The 20,256-nt window shown below is 43.3% G+C and overlaps 1 pseudogene; it reads right to left on the bottom strand.

Moving 5' to 3' along the window:
* Positions 1-4,891: 4,891 nt before the first annotated feature.
* On the bottom strand, positions 4,892-5,145 carry LOC150009956 (cytochrome c oxidase subunit 6B1 pseudogene; annotated as a pseudogene).
* Positions 5,146-20,256: the final 15,111 nt, after the last annotated feature.

Genomic DNA, 20,256 nt, shown 5'->3' with positions numbered 1-20,256 from the left:
GTGATTCTGAGAGTACATTTATTAAAGCTGGGGACACTGAAACAAAATAAGGGCTTAAGATAGAAGAGGCAAGATCATAGCAACAGGAGTGGGCCTAGGTGGAGATGCGTTGGCCCTTCAGAAACATGAGGATGATCAAGCCTTGCGCAGCTGCCTTGGCCCGTTAGAAAGAAAGTCAGAGAGGCAGAAGGAGTGAGTCAGCTGGGCTGTGTGGACTCAGGAAACAAGTTAAGAGGCAAAAGGAGGCCCCTTGGAGACAGCTCGAAGGGTTAGCCTGAGACAAAGGGCCACTCCTGCTGCTCCCTTGGTTGCAAGTCTTGTGGGGACCTTTAGAGCTCAGAAGAAAGACAACAAAGAGACACACCTGAGGACAAAGGGGGGGGGGAGACATGGGTGTGCTAAAGAGAGAGCACCCACTGGGTCTTTTAAGCAAGATGATGTATAATCAAACCAATCTTACCAGAGGATAATTGATATAAACAAGAGTTAAGTTTCCGCGGCATCTCATCAACATTAGAATGAAACAATGTAAAATGAGGACCTGCTGTATTTAAAGATATAAAATTTGCCCTGGCCAGGTGGCTCAGTTGGCTGGAGTGTCACCTCATGCACCAAAAAGTTGAGGGTTTGATCTTTGGTCAGGGCACATACCTAGGTTGTGGGTTTGATCCCCAGTTGGGGCATGTATGGGAGACAACCAATTGATATTTATCTCTCTCACATTGATGTTTCTCTCTCTCTCTCTTTCTTTCTCCCTTCCTCTCTTTGTAAAAATCAATAAACATGTCCTCAGGTGCGTATTTAAAAAAATATACAAAATTTGTAGGAAAAAAAACAGCAGAAAATATTTGTGAACCTAGGGTAGGCAAAGATATCCCACATTGGGCACTAAAAGCACAAAACATAAATTGGACTTTGTCAAATTATAAATTTCTGCTCTTTTAAATACATCATTTAAAAAAAAGGGATGGCCCTGGTAAGTGGCTCAGTTGGTTAGACGTCATCCAGCAAAGGAAAAGGTCATGGGTTCAATTCCCAGTGAGGGCACACTCCTGGGTTGCTGGCCGCATCCCCAGTCTATTGAGCAAGAGAAGCAACTGATTGATGCTTCTCTCTCACATCAGTATTTCTCTCCTTCTCTTTCTCTCTCCTTTCCCCTCTCACTAAAAATAAATAAATAATAAATAAATAAATAATTTTTAATAAAGGAATCTTCTAGCCACGTAATGGGAGAAAATATACACAACGCATACATAAGACCAAGGACTTGTATCTAAAATATGTAAAGAACTCTTCTGACTCAATAATAAAAATACAAGACTAGTTAATTTTAAAAATTGGAGAGAAAGGAGGATTGAGGAAATCTCAGATAAGTTGGTGTGAAGTCCTCAAGCCAAAGTCACACTGCTCTTGATGAAATGGGCTTGTCTTAATGTCTCTGCCATGCTCAGTCACTGGAGAAAGCAGCCCTGGGAAGCAAGGCTCAACACAATGGTGGTGACAGTGGATCTAGAAGGGCAATCGTTGGGGGCCAGCCGGGCAATTCTGCTTTCACAGTAGGAGATTTGAGTGGTATATTTTCATGGCCACCCACCCTCTTTCTCTGCTTTGTACATATATTCTGGTCCTTGCTCTCTTAAGTATTTTTTTCTAAGCCTGTATTCCTCCTCTATAAAATCAGAGATATGGTAATCAAAACCTTAAGCATTCTTTTATCTGACGAAGATGAGGAACTCAAGCTCTGAGGCCCAAAAGGCCCTCTTGAAACATCACAGCAGAAAAATATTATTTTCACTGTTTCTGGGGCGCACTCATTTCTCTAGTCTCACATTCTCTAGCAAGGTGCGATGGTGTATACCTCTCTCAGGGAATTCTGCCCCATTCCTACACTGTAATGAGATGCTAGAATGCAGAAAATCTAACATTACACCATCAGCCAAATCCGTGTATGTGTGTATGTGTGTTTGTGTGTTTATATTTTATCACAGTGTTAATTGTTTTAATGTTTTAAGCATTTTTTTTCTTTTTTCTTGGAAGACTTGGTGATTCTATCATAAATAGTTTTCTAAAGATTCATCTGGCCTAGATGAGCTGTTAGCCTTCAAAGGTGCAATGGGAACTAGTGTTTTTGTTTTTTAAATAAATTATTGATCTAAAGGAAAGCGAGGCTGTGATGCCTGTCTCAAGGAAAAGCAAATGAGGCATTGGAAAATACCAAACAAACAAACAAACAGAACTAAACCTGTTAAGTAACAAGAACATCCTTTCCATCTTCACTCAGATTGTACTAATGGGAAGCTCTCAGATATTCTATGTGAGGAATAAGAGCCCTTATTTCTATGGACAAGGTCATTGTACTTGGCTGAGTAAAAGAATGGAGAATAGGAGAAAGGGAACCTGAGACAGTGCTGGGTAAGCTGGTCATGCTTTACTACTCACATGGGTTATAAAAACGAAAGCAATTCATCTGCCTGTGGTTAGCTACAATCCCAGCTTTTCATCAGCTCTGTTCCCTAAACTCTGAGAGATTTCACTATGAATTAGTCATTCACTTCTCAGAATTCTGTTTGCTGAATTACAAGAGTTTGAAAGTTGGTATCTACAAAAATATTATACTGTAAACCAGCTCAAAGAAGCCAATGGCAATGTTGTGTAGACCAGGAGCTTCCTATTGAAGTAATGTGACCACTATATTCAGGTATTGTATCTCTCAAGTATCAAGTAAGATCACATTAATCTTTCATGTCCACATTTGAATGGCTGAAACCACTGGGCTCATTGCTAGGCCTCAGGCTCTTGTAGTGGACACAGAGATGGTGAATCCCCAGTTCCCTCTTCAGGAAAGGACTTTCCAGGTTGCTGGGAGTGCTGTCAGCACAGAACCTTCAGGTGTCAGTCTCGGCTACAGTGAGCTACCTTGCCTAAGGTTACATCCTTCCTAGGGCAGCTTATAGTTGATGATGGATGGAAGCAGAAGTAGAAAGTCCCAGCAATACTTCAGGTCAATGTGAAACAACTCTGATGCTTTTGGGTCTACAGCAGCCTGTAGGGTTGGTTGCTGCTGTTGGGTTTACATCTCAGTTCATCCTCTTTCTCAGTCCAATCCAGCTTCCTTCTCGTTCCTTCCATATGTGTTTATCTCAAGGGCATGTCATAAGAAATATCCTACACACTAAACTCCATTTCTGAGTCTGCTTGCTAGATGACCCACCTACAACACTTCCTCCCACCCCCGGCCACCTAGCACTGCCAGATAAAATACAGAAAGCCCAGTAAGTGTGAATTTCAGATAAATAATGGATAACTTTTTAGTCTAAGTATGTCCCAAATATTGTTATGGCTCTACTCCCTATGCCTAGTGTGATGCTTGGTCTAAGTAAATGTTTGTTGGATGAAAGAGAATGCTACCATCCCAACTTAAAATAGAGTACCCTGCTACACAAGGAAGAAGGCAAAGGTGGGTGATGGTCCCCTACTTTCCATTATGCAAGTGTTTATCAAAGTGTCCACAGATAAGCAACATCCCAAAACCCTGAAGGAGCTTGTTACAAATGCATATTCCTCAGCCTCACCAGACTTACTGAACAAGGACCTGTGGGACAGATCCCTAGAAATCTGCATTTGTAACAAGCTACCTGGGTGATTCTTCTACCCCCTAAAGTTTGAGACCCTCTACATTAGGAGCTTAAACTAGAAAGACCACTTTCATCCAAATAGAGAGGGTCTACCACCTATAGTCACCATATAGTCACCAAAGAACCGTAGTGAACAGGTGACCAACCATGTCTCTTTCCTGCCTATTCAGCTCTTTTCCTCTTGAGTCTCCTTTGAATAGAAAAAAAAAGCCTTCGAACCAGGCTAATCCCCATAATCTCTCGGAAAAGAGTATTACAAAAATACAGATATAGCCCTGGCTGGTGTGGCTCAGTGGAGTGAGCATTGGCCTGTGAACCAAAGGGTTGCTGGTTTGATTTCCAGTCAGGGCACATGCCTGGGTTGAAGGCCAGGTCCCTATTTGCAGGTGCACAAGAAGCAACCACATGTTAATGTTTCTCTCCCCGTCATTCTCCCTCCCTTCCCCTCTCTCTAAAAATAACAATAATAAAAAATAATAATAATTAAAAAATTAATGTTTTAAAAAATACAGATCTAGTAAACCAGAGACTCTGAGAGTAATATGCTGAGCACAGTAAGGCCTCAGAGAAGCCACAGTCATGGGAAAGGCATTAAGGAAGAGATGGATTTGAATGATGGGCAATGCTGCTTGAGCAGATTGGAAAGGTTTGAGCATTCTAGAATAATAGAATCTACAGGCTTAGAAGCAAGAGAAGCATGGCAGGGTAGGATACTTACTGTTAGAAGGCTCCTGAAACACATTAACTATTGTTTCTGGATCTGGGTGACAAATTCAGAAACATTCTTTCCCAGCTGTAACACATGGGTTCAAGTTTAGCTGCCAGATGTCCTTCTGGAAATAAGCATAAGAATTGTCCTACAGGGTTTAAGTAAATCTCAAATGTACCAGCTCAATGTACTAAATGATAACCTGTCAGGAGTTTACAGATGCGTGTCCCAGTTGGCTGGACACTAATGTCCAAAAGCTCACATTACGTTTCATACCATGGGTGCAGTCCTCCTCTCTAAGCCTCTACCCTCCTCCCTGCAGAGTGGTGGTGCGCGGGATGGGTAAGTGGTTCTCCTAGAAGCCGAGCAATGCCATAAAATTTGCCTCTGTCCCTGTATTTACTTAATTCTTTTCACTTTTCCAATAAGTATTTCTTATTAGTTAAGCCATGATTCAGGATCGCAGGGTGGGATGTACCCACATCCCCCTTCATCTCCCTCCCTGGGAGAAGGATGGAGGACAGAGGACAGGTGGGGTGCAGTCAATTCAAACCTTCCTAGGGAAGGTGCCTTCTGCCTGGCAGTCATCTCAGACCAACACCCAGGATATGGCACAGAGGGGTTTGTGTACACACCATTGGCACATGGGGACATTACCCCCCTCAGTGGCCATTGCCTTCTCTCAGTGGTGGAAGTCCAGGTAGTTCTGCCAGCAATTCCTGGTCTGGTTCTGGTTGGGGAAGCGGCTGTCAACGGGAGAGTCTGAAAGTTCTTGATTGTGGTCTTGATGTCTTCTGCCATGTTGCTGACTCCTGAAGATGACCCTGAAGCAGTTCATAGCTCAATATAACCTTCAGCAAAGACCTCTCCCCCTTCATTTAATCATTTAAGGAACAATAGGATTTGTGATAAAATATAAATATTTGGGGTTTGTGAAAAGTGCTTTGGGGCTTATGAGGACTATGTCACCTCCTTGAGTGGGAGGTTAACATTCTCACTCTTGGAATGCCCCTGGTTAGAGCAGCAGGTACATGTGGGGAACAGTGAAAAATAATGTTGGACAATTGATGGCAATTTGTCAGTATAGGATGCTGAGAGCTACAGTTCATCTTCTCAGTCCATCTTTCTAAACTAACTTTATTCTTGTCATTCAGGTCTCGGCTCACATATCACTTCCTTAGAAAGGTCATCTCTAAACATTCATTCTAAAATCATTCCTACCTAATCATTCTCAATCACGATATACTATTTTATCTGGTTTAGAGTACTAGTTATATACTTAAAATCATGTTAAGTATTTATCTGCTTGTAATCTCTGACCTCACTAGAATGTAAATTCCATTAGAATTGGGACTATGTCAGTTTTGTTCATAGCTGTAAACCCTCACCCAGATTTATGCCTGGCATTCAGTGAGTACTACAGAAAATAGTTGTTGAATAAATAATTGAGCTTACATTTTTCCAATAAACATCACAAACAATTGCTATCCATACCAGAAACACAAGCATAAATGCTATGATGATAGAAGTACCAATGTTACAAGGGCCCATAGCTTGTTCCAGTCCCCAGAATCCACATGGATGATTTTATGAATCCTGAACTGCATCTGGAAAGCCAGTGACAAGTTCAGTGGATAAAAAAACAAAAGTTAAGTATTTTCAGAGTGTTTATCAAGTTGTTTCTCAGGGTTTTCTGGTTTGACATTTGCAGGAATATCAGCAAGTCTATCTATATCCAACATAAATCCAAGAGGTGGGAGGTTATAGATATTCATGAACTTTACATGTTAAAGCCATTAGCATGAAAAAAAACCTTTAGACAGATTTTTTTTAAATTCTCAGAACAAAGTTAACTAAGCCTTCCTAACAAATAAAAACTTATTTTTTAAATTAAATAAAACTTGTCACAACCTGCTTCTCTAATGAAATGTTTCATTAAAATTTATGTGGGGCCCTGACAAGTGTGGCTCAGTTGGTTGGGTATCATTCCACAGAGTGAAAGGTCGCCAGTTCAATTCCCGGGCAGGGCACATTGCCTGGTAGCAGAGTGTGGGGGTGGGGTGGGAGGTAGGGGGCGGGGTGAGGGTTAGGGGGCGGTGCGCAACTGATCAATGTTTTCTCTACCTCTCTCCCTTCCTTCCCCTCTCTCTAAAAAATAAATAAATAAAATATTTTAAAAAATAAAATAAAATTTAGGTGGGGAAGAAATCAATTCAATTAATCACTGAGAACTCAGTCAAGGACAAAGGAAGTGAAAAATAGTATTTTTAAAGCTCCCGCATGCCAATGAAGATTGACAGACTGTGTAACAAATACAACAGAATGAGTTGGTGTTATGACAGGGCAAGCCCAAGGTGCTAAGGGAGCCCAAAGAAAGGGAGATGAGCCAGTGTAGACTTACCAAAACTAAGTCCTATAATTCTGGCCTCTTCTGTTTTTCTTTTCCCTCAATTTCACCATCACATTGATGTTTTATTTCTGACCCCAACTTCTCTGACTGATGCCCTAGACTTTGGCATCTTTATTGGTGGTTACTGTCCTCCTGGATCCTCCATGACTCTAAAAAGGCCCACACCTCTTCCCCCAAGAGTAGGCAAATATGAACAACAATGGTCATAATAATATCATGATAATAAATGTTCTAGTCCCCATTGCCTTCAGAGTAAAAGCAAAAGCCCTTATCAAGGCCAATAAGGCCCTACACCGTCTGGCCCCCGTCATTTCTTTGACCTCTCCTGCCATGCTCCCCCCTCCTTACTTGGCTCCAGCCAGACCTCTTCTCTGTTCCTTGAACACACCAAGCATACTAAAATCCCAGAGCCTTTGCACTGGCTCCTCCTTCTGTCCAAAGCACCCTTTCTCAGAGATCTGCAAGGCTCACTCTCTCACTGTCAAGTCTTTGCATTGACCACCCTATTTAAAATGCAAACCCCACCCCTGGCACCTCCAAGCCCCCTTACCTTGCTCTACTTTTCCCCAAGACACCTATCATATTCTATCATTCTCCGTAATTACTTATTTATTATGTTTATTATCTCTTTACTGGGTAGTAAGCTTCAGTGTAAAAAAAGGATATTTATCTATTTTATTCACTATACAGCCTTTGTCAGTAGCTAAGCACATTGTGGGAGCTCAATAAATATTTATTAATGAGAGAATGTTGGCACTAATGGCCTAAAACGATATCTGAGGCCTCACAAGTTAGAAAGCACAGAACAACCTCTCTGCCTTTTAATTATTAAGCTTCACTAGTGTAAAAAACTCATTTTTATTTTACCCTTCAGTCAACAAAGCAGTAAAGGTCCTTGAACTTGCTTAATGAGTCCATGTGAATGACGGCTCATTGATGTGAAGCAGCCTAGCTGCCTGCCAGTTAGCTGCTAGGATGGCCTGATGAGCTCCTCAGAAGTGAAACAGGCCTCTCTCTTGCACCCTGCTTATCTGTCCACCTGTCTGAGCAAGCCCTGGAGTGGGGAGTGGGGTGTCTAAGGTGGAAGTGTTACAGTAGGATGAGTAGCAGAGGGGAAATAAAGGCAGGACCCTCACCATTGCAATCTAACAAAGAACTTCACAGAGGAGGCTAGAGGCAGAGGGAGACATGTCTCACCCGCCAACTCAGCAGTCCTGGGCCTGGTCTGATAATATTGCCAGATGTTCCAACATCACAAGAAACACTGTGTTAGCCGGAGAGGAGAAAAGTCCTTGAAATTCTATGTACCCTTTCCACTATCTGGGAAAGAAAGCCTTTGAAACTGTGCTGTCATCCCAAGGCAGGAGAGGGTCCACAGTGCCTAAAGGGAAGAGACCCATAAAACCACTATGGGTAATTGCCTACCTCTGGTCACTATCTGTTTTATAGAGAGTCCCTAATGCTTACAGAAAGAGTTCATAAATAATTTTGGGTAACTGCCCCAACTTTAATTAACTGCCTCCCTTCCCTATGTGTTTTACAGTAAGATGAACAAATGGAGTCTGGAGCAAGATAAGGATGTGGGCTAACAGACCCCAACACATACCTAATTTGGGGTAGTCATGTTCCCAAGAGAAGCTGGCAACATCTTTATCTGCTAGTTACTATATAACTTCTTCACCCCCATCCCACCAACTATATATGTCCTCAGAAGAAAGGACTCACTCTCTTGGCTCTCTGGCCACACTAGGGTGAGCTGGCCACTCCTGCCTTTGGCCACCCTTGATTTGCTCTCCCATTCACTAATAAACTTTGCTTGCATGCTAATTGATTTGCTAATCTGTAATTCTTTACAGCAAGAAGAACCAGGTCTCTCCCATTGACAGAGGGAGAGCTGAAACAGCTTCTACCCCCTGGGTCTTTGCCAGTCCATTGTCTATAGGGGGTCTGGGGCTTCGTTTCTATTCTCTCAGTCTGGACTTTGGTTTATTAGATTCCTCAAAGACTAATCTTAAAGCTATTTAATTAGAACCCAACTCTGTGATTCCATCGTAACAAGGTCTGAACCTTGCTCTCTGGAGTCTTCCCTGGCCTGACATTTCCTGGCTGAATGGCACGCAATGTTTCTTTTTACAGAACATACTGCACCAGTCAGACTGGGTCTGAATCCAGCTGGACCACTTGCTGGCCGATTGACTTTAGATAGTTTCTGAACCTTTTGACAATTTTGAATTTTACCTGAGCCCTGAGAAAACAGGGAGGATTAAGAAATCCATTCAACCTTTGCCAGGAAATAGCTAATCTCTCAAAGGATAACCCTGCCCATGCAGATTCCCGGATAAGACCTGTCTCCACTCTCCCTAGGGCTTCCTTACATTCAGTCCCTTGTTTACCTGCTTCTAAATAACCCCAAACGCCCTTCCTTTTCTTTGAGATGGTCCTCACTAATGAACCTTCTCTTTACTGCTATGGCCTGAATAAAACCAGCTCCTAATTGCCCAGTGCATTTTGCCTTTCATATTTTTAAGTCTCAATTTCCTCATCTATAAAAGGATGTCATCATAACTACTTTTTAGGGCTGGTTGTGAGGATTAAATTAAATAATGTATGTAAAGCATAGTAAGTAAGCTCTCAATAAGTATTCTGATGGAATTATTATTCCTGTTATTAATTCCCTCCAGCCCAGTTCTACCAGGCCTTGCTCCTTAGGGTTTCCTGTGCTGATTAATGTCTTTTGAGTGTTCCCAGTAATGTCTAACTTGCTATCATTACACATTTTCTGTTGTTGGCGGCATTTTTCTGGAAGGTTTGCAGGGGGTTGATCATATCTAGCCCTGCTCAGCCACTGTCAACCACTGAACACATCCTAAGAGCACAGGCCAAATGCTGTTTAAATGCTCCCTCTTCATTCAGAAATGGAGTTCTGACCTGCTTCCCCAACCCACCCCCACACCTGTCCTCCAAGACCTGGCCTTGCTTTTCCCTTCACATTTGATTCTTGGTAGTTTTTCTTGTGTTGAGTGTTGCTTCCCGCTTACTCAGCTACTTGTCTCTAAGTCCTAATGGTGGTAGGTGTGGGTCGACTTTAGCTCAGGAAATGGCTAGAGCTAATCACTCCCTCACCACGCTTCTGCAAAACCTTGCCAGTGGTTAGAATCGGAATCTCCTGGAACCTTTTTACATACTCCCCATACACAGGTGCCTCCCCAGACCAATTAAATCAGGGCCTCTGGGTGTGGAACTAAGACACTGGTGGTTTTGGAATGTCTCTAGATATTTCCATGTGCAACAAAGGTTAAGAACTGTCAATGTAAGAAACATCCAACCCTGTGAAGAATTTTTATAAGACTTTATTTGAGCCAAACTGATGACATTGCCAGGGAGCAAGATCTCAAATGCTTTGGAGAATGACAATTTTTGCAGTTTCTTGTACACATTTGGAATTAAGAAAGATTGTGTGAAGGCGGGAGAAAGCAAGGTATAGGAGAGTTAAAATTAGGTGCTCCCTTGAGGGTGGTTACACACCTTCATCAGGGTCTGGAAAAGAGGATTACTTCTGGAACTTTGAAGGTGTGTTAACTTAGATGCACGAAAACAACAAAAAGGGCTTACTTTAAAACCATTCACTAAAGAAGTCAGAAGTCTGCGGTGTGACTACCCACCATGCCCGGCCCAGTTAGAAATTTACGATCAGAATGTTACAGAACCCCAGCCTATGCTGTTCTGAAACAGCTGTGACGTCTGATTGCCTACCGACAAGAAGCGTGACTCCCAATACAAAAGTTTGGTGGAAAAGGAAAAGGGGTTTATTTAAAAGTTTTACAGATTCAGAATAACAGCGGGTTTCTGCTGTTATGTCCCACTCCCTTTAAAATACCCAAGAACACTTAGTACTGCCTCCCCCGGCCAAACCAGGCCAGCTTCAGAATACGCCAGTCAGAGGCACCGTCTCTCAGAAAAGTGGAAGTCCATGGCTCAGCATTCTGGTCACAGTTCAACATTTCGGGCATCTCCCACTCATCCATGCTTGATTAGGCAGGTCCCCGCAATTCCAGCCTCCTCAGCTGTGCCGTCGTGTTCCCAGCGAAGGTTTCCCAGTGAGTATCCTCTTTCTTACTCCAGACCTCATGGCCAACTCTCTCTAAACCACATAGCTTCCCCCTTACACTCCAGACCTCCTAGCTGACTCTCGTCTACCCCATTTCAGACCACGTGGCTTCTCTCCTTGTCTTCATGGCTCTCCCTAACTTTAAATGCTGACCCTGAGCACCATACATCATTGTTATGAAAAGTATCTTAAGCCTATCATCAGCCCTTTTGCCCTGGGCTGCAGCACAGCTATTATCTAGTTACCAACTTGCCATGGATATGCAAAGTACCTTAAAGGCTGTACTATCTCCTTCCCCCATCCCCAAAACCATGGGTTGTGGGGACTTTGGGGACCCCTTCCCTGCTCTGTAACAATTCCATCCTCATCAGCCATGCAGCCATGTTCTCCAGGCAGGTTTCCCAATGGGTCTCCTCTTTCCTACTCCAGCTCTTAATTAAAACCACATGGCCCCTCCTTTCACACCAGACCTCATAGCAGATGGGAGGCCCTTCTACATCCTTTCATACTGCACCACCCCTACATCCTTTGAAACCACGTGGCCCCTACATTTTCTCAAATCACATCAGCCCCTTCATCATGGCTCCCCAATTTTAAATGCTGGCCCAGAGCACCATACCTCGTTGTTACAAAAAGTATCTTAAGCTGTATCATCCACCCTTTTACTGGCCTTTTACCCAGGCAGTAGAAAAGCTATTATCTAGCTACCAGCCTGCCACAAATATGCAAAGTATGTACCTTAAAAGCTGTATTATCTCCTTCCCCCATCCCAAAATCATGAGTTGTGAGGACTTTGGAAACCCCTCCCCATCTCTATTACAAGATTACCCTGTGAGCTTACTTTCAGTCAGCCCCTAAACTTGTTCATACCACCTTTTTCATCCACAGAAACATTGTTGTACAGACTTCTATTGTATCAAACACCTTCTAGTATAATTTACTTGTCTGACTTCCCTGCTACACCTGAGTTCTTAATCTGTAATTCACAGATTCTACAGGGATGATCAAGGATCCATGATCAAGTAAACATTAAAAATCATTTATCCCTAGTCCAGAAGCAGCTTATGAAGAAAGCCTGTGGCCTATCTATTGTTGTCACCTCTGTGCTAACCTCTGGTCATTTGATAATGCAACATTTATGCAATTTTCAATTGGCTACTGGATGATATCTTTTTCTGGATTTACCTATTATTTACCACTTTGCACCATTTTCTTTATCATTTGTCCTCCTTATATGTAATTTTTTCTGAAACATTTGAGAGGAAGTTATGTATATAATATCATTTTACCCCTAAATTGATCAGTGTTTTTTTAAGAATAAAAACATTCTCTTTCATAATGACAGAACAATTTATTTATTTTTATTATATTTTAAAGATTTTATTTATTTTTAGAGAGAGGGAAGGGAGGGAGAAAGAGAGGGAGAGAAACATCAATGTGTGGTTGCCTTTCATGCACCCTAAACTGGGGACCTGGGCTGCAACCCAGGGATGTACCCTGACTGGGAATTGAACCGGCAACCCTTTGGTTCGCAGGCCGGTGCTCAATTCACTGAGCCACACCAGCCAGGGCTGACAGAGCAGTTTTTAACTGCCAGAAATTTCACATTGATGATATTTTTATCTACTCTACCATTCATATTCCAATTTTATAAACTGACCCAATAATGTTCTTTATAGAATCATGTCTCTTTGGCCTCCTGTAATCTGGCTGGTTTGGCTCAGTGGATTGAGCGTCGGCCTGCGAGCTGTGTCGCTGGTTCGATCTTCCAGTCAGGGCACATCAGAGAAGGAAAACTCTGACTCCAAAAAACCTCCGCTGCCTTGCGGCATACCTCTTCAGGGGAAAGGCTAAGGGAGTAAACCCCGACAGAAAATCCGGAGCCGGAGTCCCTAAGGCGGTTTGACGTTGTAGTCAACACCGGCAACTCCTGCGGCGCACCTGAAGCCAAGCTGTATTGACTCCGTCTTTCCCTTGGATCCTTAAGCTGCGAAGAGAGGGGGGGTCTGCTGCATGGGCAACAGCAGACCCTCCATATCACCCTGCCCAGGCTCTGTAGCTTCATCGCAAGATGTCGATTCAACACGGGAGGAGACAGATACCGTGTCACTCCCGAGTCGGACTGCATAGCCATTCTCGACGGTGCAGAGAGACTCTTAAGAAGCTACACCATCGTCTCTCGAGACGGACGGCTGCCGACGACTGGATGACAGCATCTCGGGAGGCACTGTTCAGAAATTCTTTAAGGAAAATAAATGAAAATTAGGTTAAGAAATAAGCTAGCAGCATCATATTTGCAGAAAAGGGTATATAAAGGGGAACCCCAACAAAAAAGTTGGATTTATTTGTTTTAAAAATGTGTATTTATTCTTACATGTTTAAACTTCAGTCACTTTCAAAGTATTTTCTATTTGATGCCATATACCTATTGAGATGCTTTTTCCACTGTTCAAAACAGTTTTTGAACTCATCGATTTTGATGCCTTTTAGTGCCTCTGCCATTTTTTTGTTTCACCTCTTCCACATGGGCAGAATGTTTCCCTTGGAGGACTTTTTTCATCTGGGGAAACAAAAAAAGTCACTCAGGGTGCGATCAGGTGAATAGGGAGGGTGGGGCACAGGTATCATTCCATTTTTGGTCAAAAACTGCTGAACACTCAGCGCAGTGTAGGCAGGTGTGCTCATAAATCACCCTCATGAAATGGGCAAATGCGCTGAAAGAGTCTTCAAAAAAATCCACTAAAGCCAAACGCAGCCTCTCACTACAGTGCCAGCTGGTACACTGATACGGAGGGGTTCCTAGGACACTCACCCAGTGGGAGAGGCCTATACTATAAGGGGCCTTCCCTCTAGAAGATAATTCCATTTTGGGAGGGTCCCCTTCATATATATATGAGTATATTCTGGAGGGTCCAGAATAAGTCACCCAAGATGTGCCTTAGTGGTATGCAGATTACTTTGAGCTAAAGGAAACTTTAGCAGCAGGCTCAAGAGAAATTTCTGCCTCCTTCCCCCAACTACATAGAATAATTTGAATTAGGGGCCTTGCTCATAATAAACTATTATCAGAGATAAGTTCTGTTGACCTATCTATATGGCAGGGAAAACTTATTTTTACTTCCTGCAATGATGCTTTGAAGCCTCCGAGGTGCATTACCTCATCTCTAGTTCAGGATGTCTTACATACCTCAGTCCTCCTTTCTGTCTCTGAACTTCTGTGAAGGATAAAGCCAGCATCATTTGCTGTCGTGGTGCTATTTGCCAAGCAGGCCCATGACCTTGTTAAACATGACTGCCATTTTATTCATCTGAGCTTATGTCCCCAGGACTGGAAATTACTGGAAAACAAGAACAGAATGTGACTAAACAGCTCCCACAGCCACAGGCAAAAGATAACATTGGAACGAACTGCAGCTTCTGCAAACCAACTGAAACCTCCTGTGTTGCAACACCCCTAAGAGCCCAGGTGCCACACAACAGCAACCCCCCACCATTTTTAAATTTTATAAAAATTCAAAGCCTCTACATTTCATTGCTGGTTCATTTCTCCAAGCCTAGCCTCTTGCCACTCTTGGAAAGTGAATAAAAATTTAGCTCTCTGCATTTCCTTCTCTTTGTGAATTCTTTCACAAACCACGTTGTCAACCATCCTAACATTCTGCATATGGGGGATCTGACTCTCTTGTGTATGTGGGGTTCCCATATATATGTATATATTGTTTGGTTGTTTTCTCTTGCTAATCTGTCTCAAGACTATTTGATTATTAGACCACGAGAAGAACCTTGGGGGTAGAATATATATTTTTTAATTTCCCCTGCCCTGACTGGTATAACTCAGTGGGGTGGGAATTGTGCTGGAAACAGAAAGGTTGCCAGTTTGATTCCTAGTCAGGACACATGCCTAGCTTGTAGGTTCAGTCCCCAGTTGCGGCATGTACAAAAGGCAACCAGTCCATGTTTCTCTCTTGCATGGATGCTTCTCTCCCTCTGTTTCTCCCTCCCTTCTCCTTTCTCTAAAAAGAAATAAAACCTAATTTTCCCAGTATTTGGTCATATACATGTAGGGGAGGAAAAATATCTTTTCTTTTCTTTTTTTTTTCTTTTTTGATCTTCTCTCCTAGATTTAAAGTCTGGGGTCCACGTTTCAAACTGACTTAAAAAAGAAAGAAAGAAACAAGAAAAAAACCAATTTTAATTACATATACATGTAGACAGTTCACACACACAAAAATGTGACTCAAAGAAACAGCCAGATGATTGCGGCTAATATACCATCATAGGCTAAACAAAGTAAAAGGGGTTTGGGCTTCTGGTCAAGGGAGGTAACTTAAGGGAAGGAGAGGGAGGAAACCTAGGGCAGACAAGTGTTGTTCTGTTATAAGACTCTCTCAGGTGATTAGAGCTGACCCTTGGCAGTAGCTCTCTTCTGGTATGGAGACCTTATACGGAAATTTCCTTTATAAATGTAAATTTCCTTTATAAAAGGGGAACTTTATACTCTATTTTAAGCAGTTAGGGGGAAGTAAAGAGCTCTTCCTGTGCCTGCTGGTTCTCAATGGCCTTATGCTCAAAATAATCCATATGCCCAAGAGATTCATTTTGGGATAGCATATTTTGGTAACCTTCATGTTTGTTGTGAGGTTTGAGCCCCACCAAACTGTAATTCTCTGAAAGCGTGCAGTGCCTGAAGAATTATCCAAAGTCTCATATGTTCTTCCCACTTTAAAAATGTTTTTAAATCATACTTTAAATAGAAATATTTATCCATTTTCCTTCAGCTTTCATTTTACTAGGATACTGAGAGTTGTAGAGAAGTTCTGAAATGGAAGTACTTTAAAATTTTTCTGCGTATTTAAGTCTGATCAACTGGGCTCTCACTATTGTAACTGGCATGGAAAGCTGTACAAATTCAGAGATCAAAGTGATCACATCTCTGCCAACTTTCTAATTATTTGCTTGAGGCTCCATTTGCCTTACTAGCAGGAGCATGGCTATCTCCTTCCTTGAATTATCCAAGAACCGTGGGGGGAGATTGGTATGTAGGAGTGAGGGCATCTATCTCGCTTCGGCCAAAGAGGATATCATTCCAGTTTCTGCTAGGTTTGTGCCCAGAAGAAGGGAGAAGTCAGCTGGACTGTTCAAAGCCTTTATTGAGGGATGTTCAAGCAGATGGCTGAGTCCGAGCAGACTATATCACCAAGGGAAGGGGTGGAGGGATTTTTAAGGGCATGGAGCAGACCCCTGGCGGGGGTGAGTCACCCTGCTGGTCAGCTCCAGAGTCCAGGGTGTGGGTGAAACAACAATGTCCTCTGGTGAAAGGTGGTTCCTTTGGGAACAGAAAGTCCAGGAGATCTATGGCCCTTGTTTCTGGGGAAGGCTCTAGGGAGAGAGAAACTGATTCTCAGCAGGATGCTGGCAGCTATGCCTCAGTTGCCTCAGATAATAGGGAACCTTGTGGCCAGTGACGCAGACCCTCTTTGTTTCAGCACAGGTGTTGGCTCAGGTCCTATGTGACTGCAGGCGATAGTTTCCAAAAACACAGTGACCACTGAACATAGCCTGTTTTGCATGTCCTGATACAGGCAGCAGGTATTGGGGCGGGCAACATGGGGTCTCTGGCCCTACCAGCTTCCATATTCTGGCTGTAGTAGGGAGTGCCTATATTAATCATACCTTTTTATTTTCTGCATTTCCAATGCTTTGACATCCTCAGGCCTTGACTCTGGATAGAGCCTCTCCCAGGGCTAGCCTGAAGAGAGTACAGTAGTCCCCCCCTATATCGCGGTTCACTTATCGTGGCCTTACTATATTGCGGGATTTTAAAAAATATTATATTTAATTATTTATTGTGGATTTTTCACTTTATCATGGGATTTCGCAGTACTGTGTACGTATGTTGTTAAAGTTACGTACCACGTAGGTTTAAGAGTGTAGAATAAATGTAAGGTTCCTACTTCACGGGGTGCGGGTCTAGAATGTAATACCCAGGATAAGTGAGGGAATACTGTAAACACTTTCCTGTAGTGTTCCTTTCATACGCAAACAAACTAATCCAGAGCCACACCCTGCCGCCCTCTCTATCAAGCTCTCACACTCAGGGCCCCTATTCTTTTCACTAACTTCCCCAGGGCAAAGTACCAGACAACTAGAGATAATCCCTACACCACAGAGCCCACTGAAATTATTCAACCTAGCTAACCTTCAGCCTGCTTACTCTGCCTCACATGTTTCTTCCCACAGAAGCCACAATAAACCAGGAGCTCTTAACGCTGTGACCGAAGATTGAAGTTCTCCATAGTGTTACAGAACCCCTGGGCTGCTCCAATTGAAAACAAACCCACGGGCTCTTTAGTTAGGGGCCCGATTGCCCGCCGCCAAAATTATAACTCTCAATACCAGAGTTTGGTGAAAAGAAAAAGAATTGTTTATTTAACAGTTATATAGATTTAGTTATTTGCAGATTTCTGTTGTTAAGTCTTATGCTCTTTAAAATACCCACAAACATATATCCTTGCCTCCCCCCCTTCCAAACCAGGCTAGTTTTAGGGAAGTCAGAGAAACCGTTTCCCTACTTTCCCAACACAGTTCAGCTTTACCAGCAGCTGCCAATCATTCAATCTGATTGGGGAGGTCCTTTCTGTGCTGTGGTGCCCTCCAGCTCTCAATGCAGAACCACCTGGATTCTCAGCCTCCTTGCAAACTGCCTTCTTCCTGCAAACTGCGCGGATCTCCTTTCCTTCTCAAAACCGCATGGCGAGAGCCTCTTAAAGCAGCCTGGAGACCCCTTCTCCAAGCCACATGGAGAAGACCCCTTCACCAAGCCACGTGGAGGGAGCACACGAGAGAGCGAGAGAGCGAGAGCGAGTGCGCGAGCGTGCCAGAGAGAGAGTCAGAGCGCCAGCGCCAGAGCGCGAGTGAGAGCCTGAGTCCGAGAGCGAGAGAGAGTCAGAGTGAGAGCACGAGCGAGAGCCAGAGAGAGTCTGAGCAAGAGTCTGAGAGAGTCTCAGCTAAAATGTCTGCAGCTGCTTATATATCCCTGACTGCGTCATCTGACGCAGTGGGCATTGCAAACAGTTCTGACCATTCACAGGACCTTACGTAGGCTCTGTGTGCTTTCTATACCGTCCCCTGGTTCAAGACTCCTCCCATCTGCCTGAGGCTTTGGATGCATTAAAGCCATTTTGCATAAGAAAGACAGTAGCCACCAGCCTCAGGCATGTGGAAGCATTTGAAAAGCTGATTACTTCTCCCCATCCCCCAGCAGCAAACTCTGGGGACTTTTGGACTCCCCTGTTTCTGTAACAATAGGATGTAATAGACACTCAATAGTGCTATGTTTTCCTGAGGAGCTATAAGATTAAGCTACTCATATCAATGATTGGTGTGTGGGAAAGTAAATAAAATAATTGTTCTCCAAGTTAAAAAAAAAAAAAAGAAACCACAATAAATTCTTTTGCCAGGACCCCATCCCTACCTCGCCAAGTTCCCTTTACCTCTGACTAGCTCTGGTACTTTCCCTTGTGCCCCTCCTCCACTGTGGTGTGGGTGCCCCTGATATTGGGAACTGTGAGTAACTACCTTTTCATTGGCAGTCATCTCTGGATTCATTGACTTCACCATTCTTGAATGATAATAAAATTTACAATTTAAAATCCTACCAAGGTTTGATGAGTCCAGCAGGCTCTAGTTTCTCACTGCTAAGGAAATCAGTGTTGAAAACAGAGGCCATGCCAATCCCCCACTGCCATGATGTCAATATGTTCCAGATCTCAACCAAGATTGCGGGAAATCCCGGGGGCACCTCCCAGCTCAGCTAAGGATGCCTCGTACCTGGGCTCACAAGAGGGCAGATGCTCAGCACTTTCAGTTCACATATCCAGGCACCTCACGGGGCAAATGCACCTCCCGGGGAAGGCTGAGGTCTGGCATCAGTTATGCTGAGATCCATATCTTATGAGGAGGCTACCTTCAGAAGTACACTAATCCAGGGATTTATCTCACCAAGAAGTATTTTATGGGAGTTATTGGCACTTCTTTTGCTATAAAGACAGAACCCTCCTCCCCAAATCTACCCTGATTCTATAGAGGCATTTTACAACTTATTAGAACATCCAATTTATGAAGGAACAGCTTGTAAACAAACTTTGTTTCTTTTCCATCATCAGCCTCCCATGGCCTCATTATTCAACTATTCTCATCCCTGAAAACTCCTCTTCTCCCCATCTCCCACCCACAATGGTCAAAGCTCCCAAACTGACCCCATCTCTGCTAGTCTTTCCTAAAGCCTATAAGAGATGCCCCAATATTGATTCCTCCGTTAGCCTCATTCTCTTTCCTTACTCTCTGGCCCATTTGGGGTTCTCTAAAACCTCAAGGCTTAGCTTTCAGAAATGCTTAGGGACCAGTGTCAGGCCCAGCATTTGAGTTTTAGTGGGGGCTTGGGCTGCTTTTGAACTGGCCAGAGAACACAGCCAATATTTGAACAAGCATCTTTCTAAGAGAAAATGTGTCCCAAGTTCCAAATAAGTGATGTAACAGAGTGGGGTCTCCAAAGTCCCCACAGCTCATGGCTTTTGGGATGGGGGAAGGAAATAATACAGCTTTTAAGGTACTTTGCATATCTATGGCAGGCTGGTAGCTAGATAATAGCTGTTCTATTGCTGGGGTAAAGGCCAGTAAAAGGGCATATGATACAGCTCAAGATGCTTTTCATAACAATGAGGTTTGGTGCTCTGGAGCAGCATTTAAAATTAGGGAGAGCCATTAGGATAAAAGGGGAAGAGTAGACACACGATGTGAAAGGTTGTAGATGGAAGTTGGCTAGTAGGTCTGGTTAGTAAGGGGGAAGCCACATGGCTTAGAGAGAGAGTCCTCTACAAGGTCTGTAGTAAGAAAGAGGAGACCCACTGGGAAATCTGCCTGGGGAACATGGTGGCATGACTGTTAAGGCTGGAATTACGGGGACCTGCCTAACAAAGCATGGATTTGTGGGAGACGTCAGAAATGATGAAATGTGACCGGGAATACTGAGCTGTGGACTTCTGCTTTTCTGGGAGACAGTACTCTGACTGGCGTATTTTGAAATGGGCCTGGTTTGGCAGGTGAGGTAGTACTTAGTGTTTTGAGGTGTTGTAAAGGAAGTGGGACATAATGGTAGAAACCCGCCCACTGTTATTCTGAATCTGTAAAACTTTTAAATAAACCCTCTTTCCTTTTCCACCAAACTTTTGTATTGGGAGTTACACTTCATGGTGGCAGGCATAACTCCCAATACCAAAGCTTGGTGAAAAGGAAAGAAATTGCTTATTTAAAGGTTATACAGATTTAGATTAATGGCCGAATTCTACCATTAAGTCCCACTCCCTTGAAAACACCCCTCAGGCTCACAGTCTTG

Source organism: Furipterus horrens, unplaced genomic scaffold (genome assembly GCF_987537825.1).
Source record: "Furipterus horrens unplaced genomic scaffold, mFurHor1.1.pri manual_scaffold_5, whole genome shotgun sequence".
NCBI lineage: Eukaryota > Metazoa > Chordata > Mammalia > Chiroptera > Furipteridae > Furipterus > Furipterus horrens.
The sequence above is the reverse complement of the archived record's forward strand: the minus strand, read 5'-3'. Positions and strand labels throughout refer to the sequence as shown.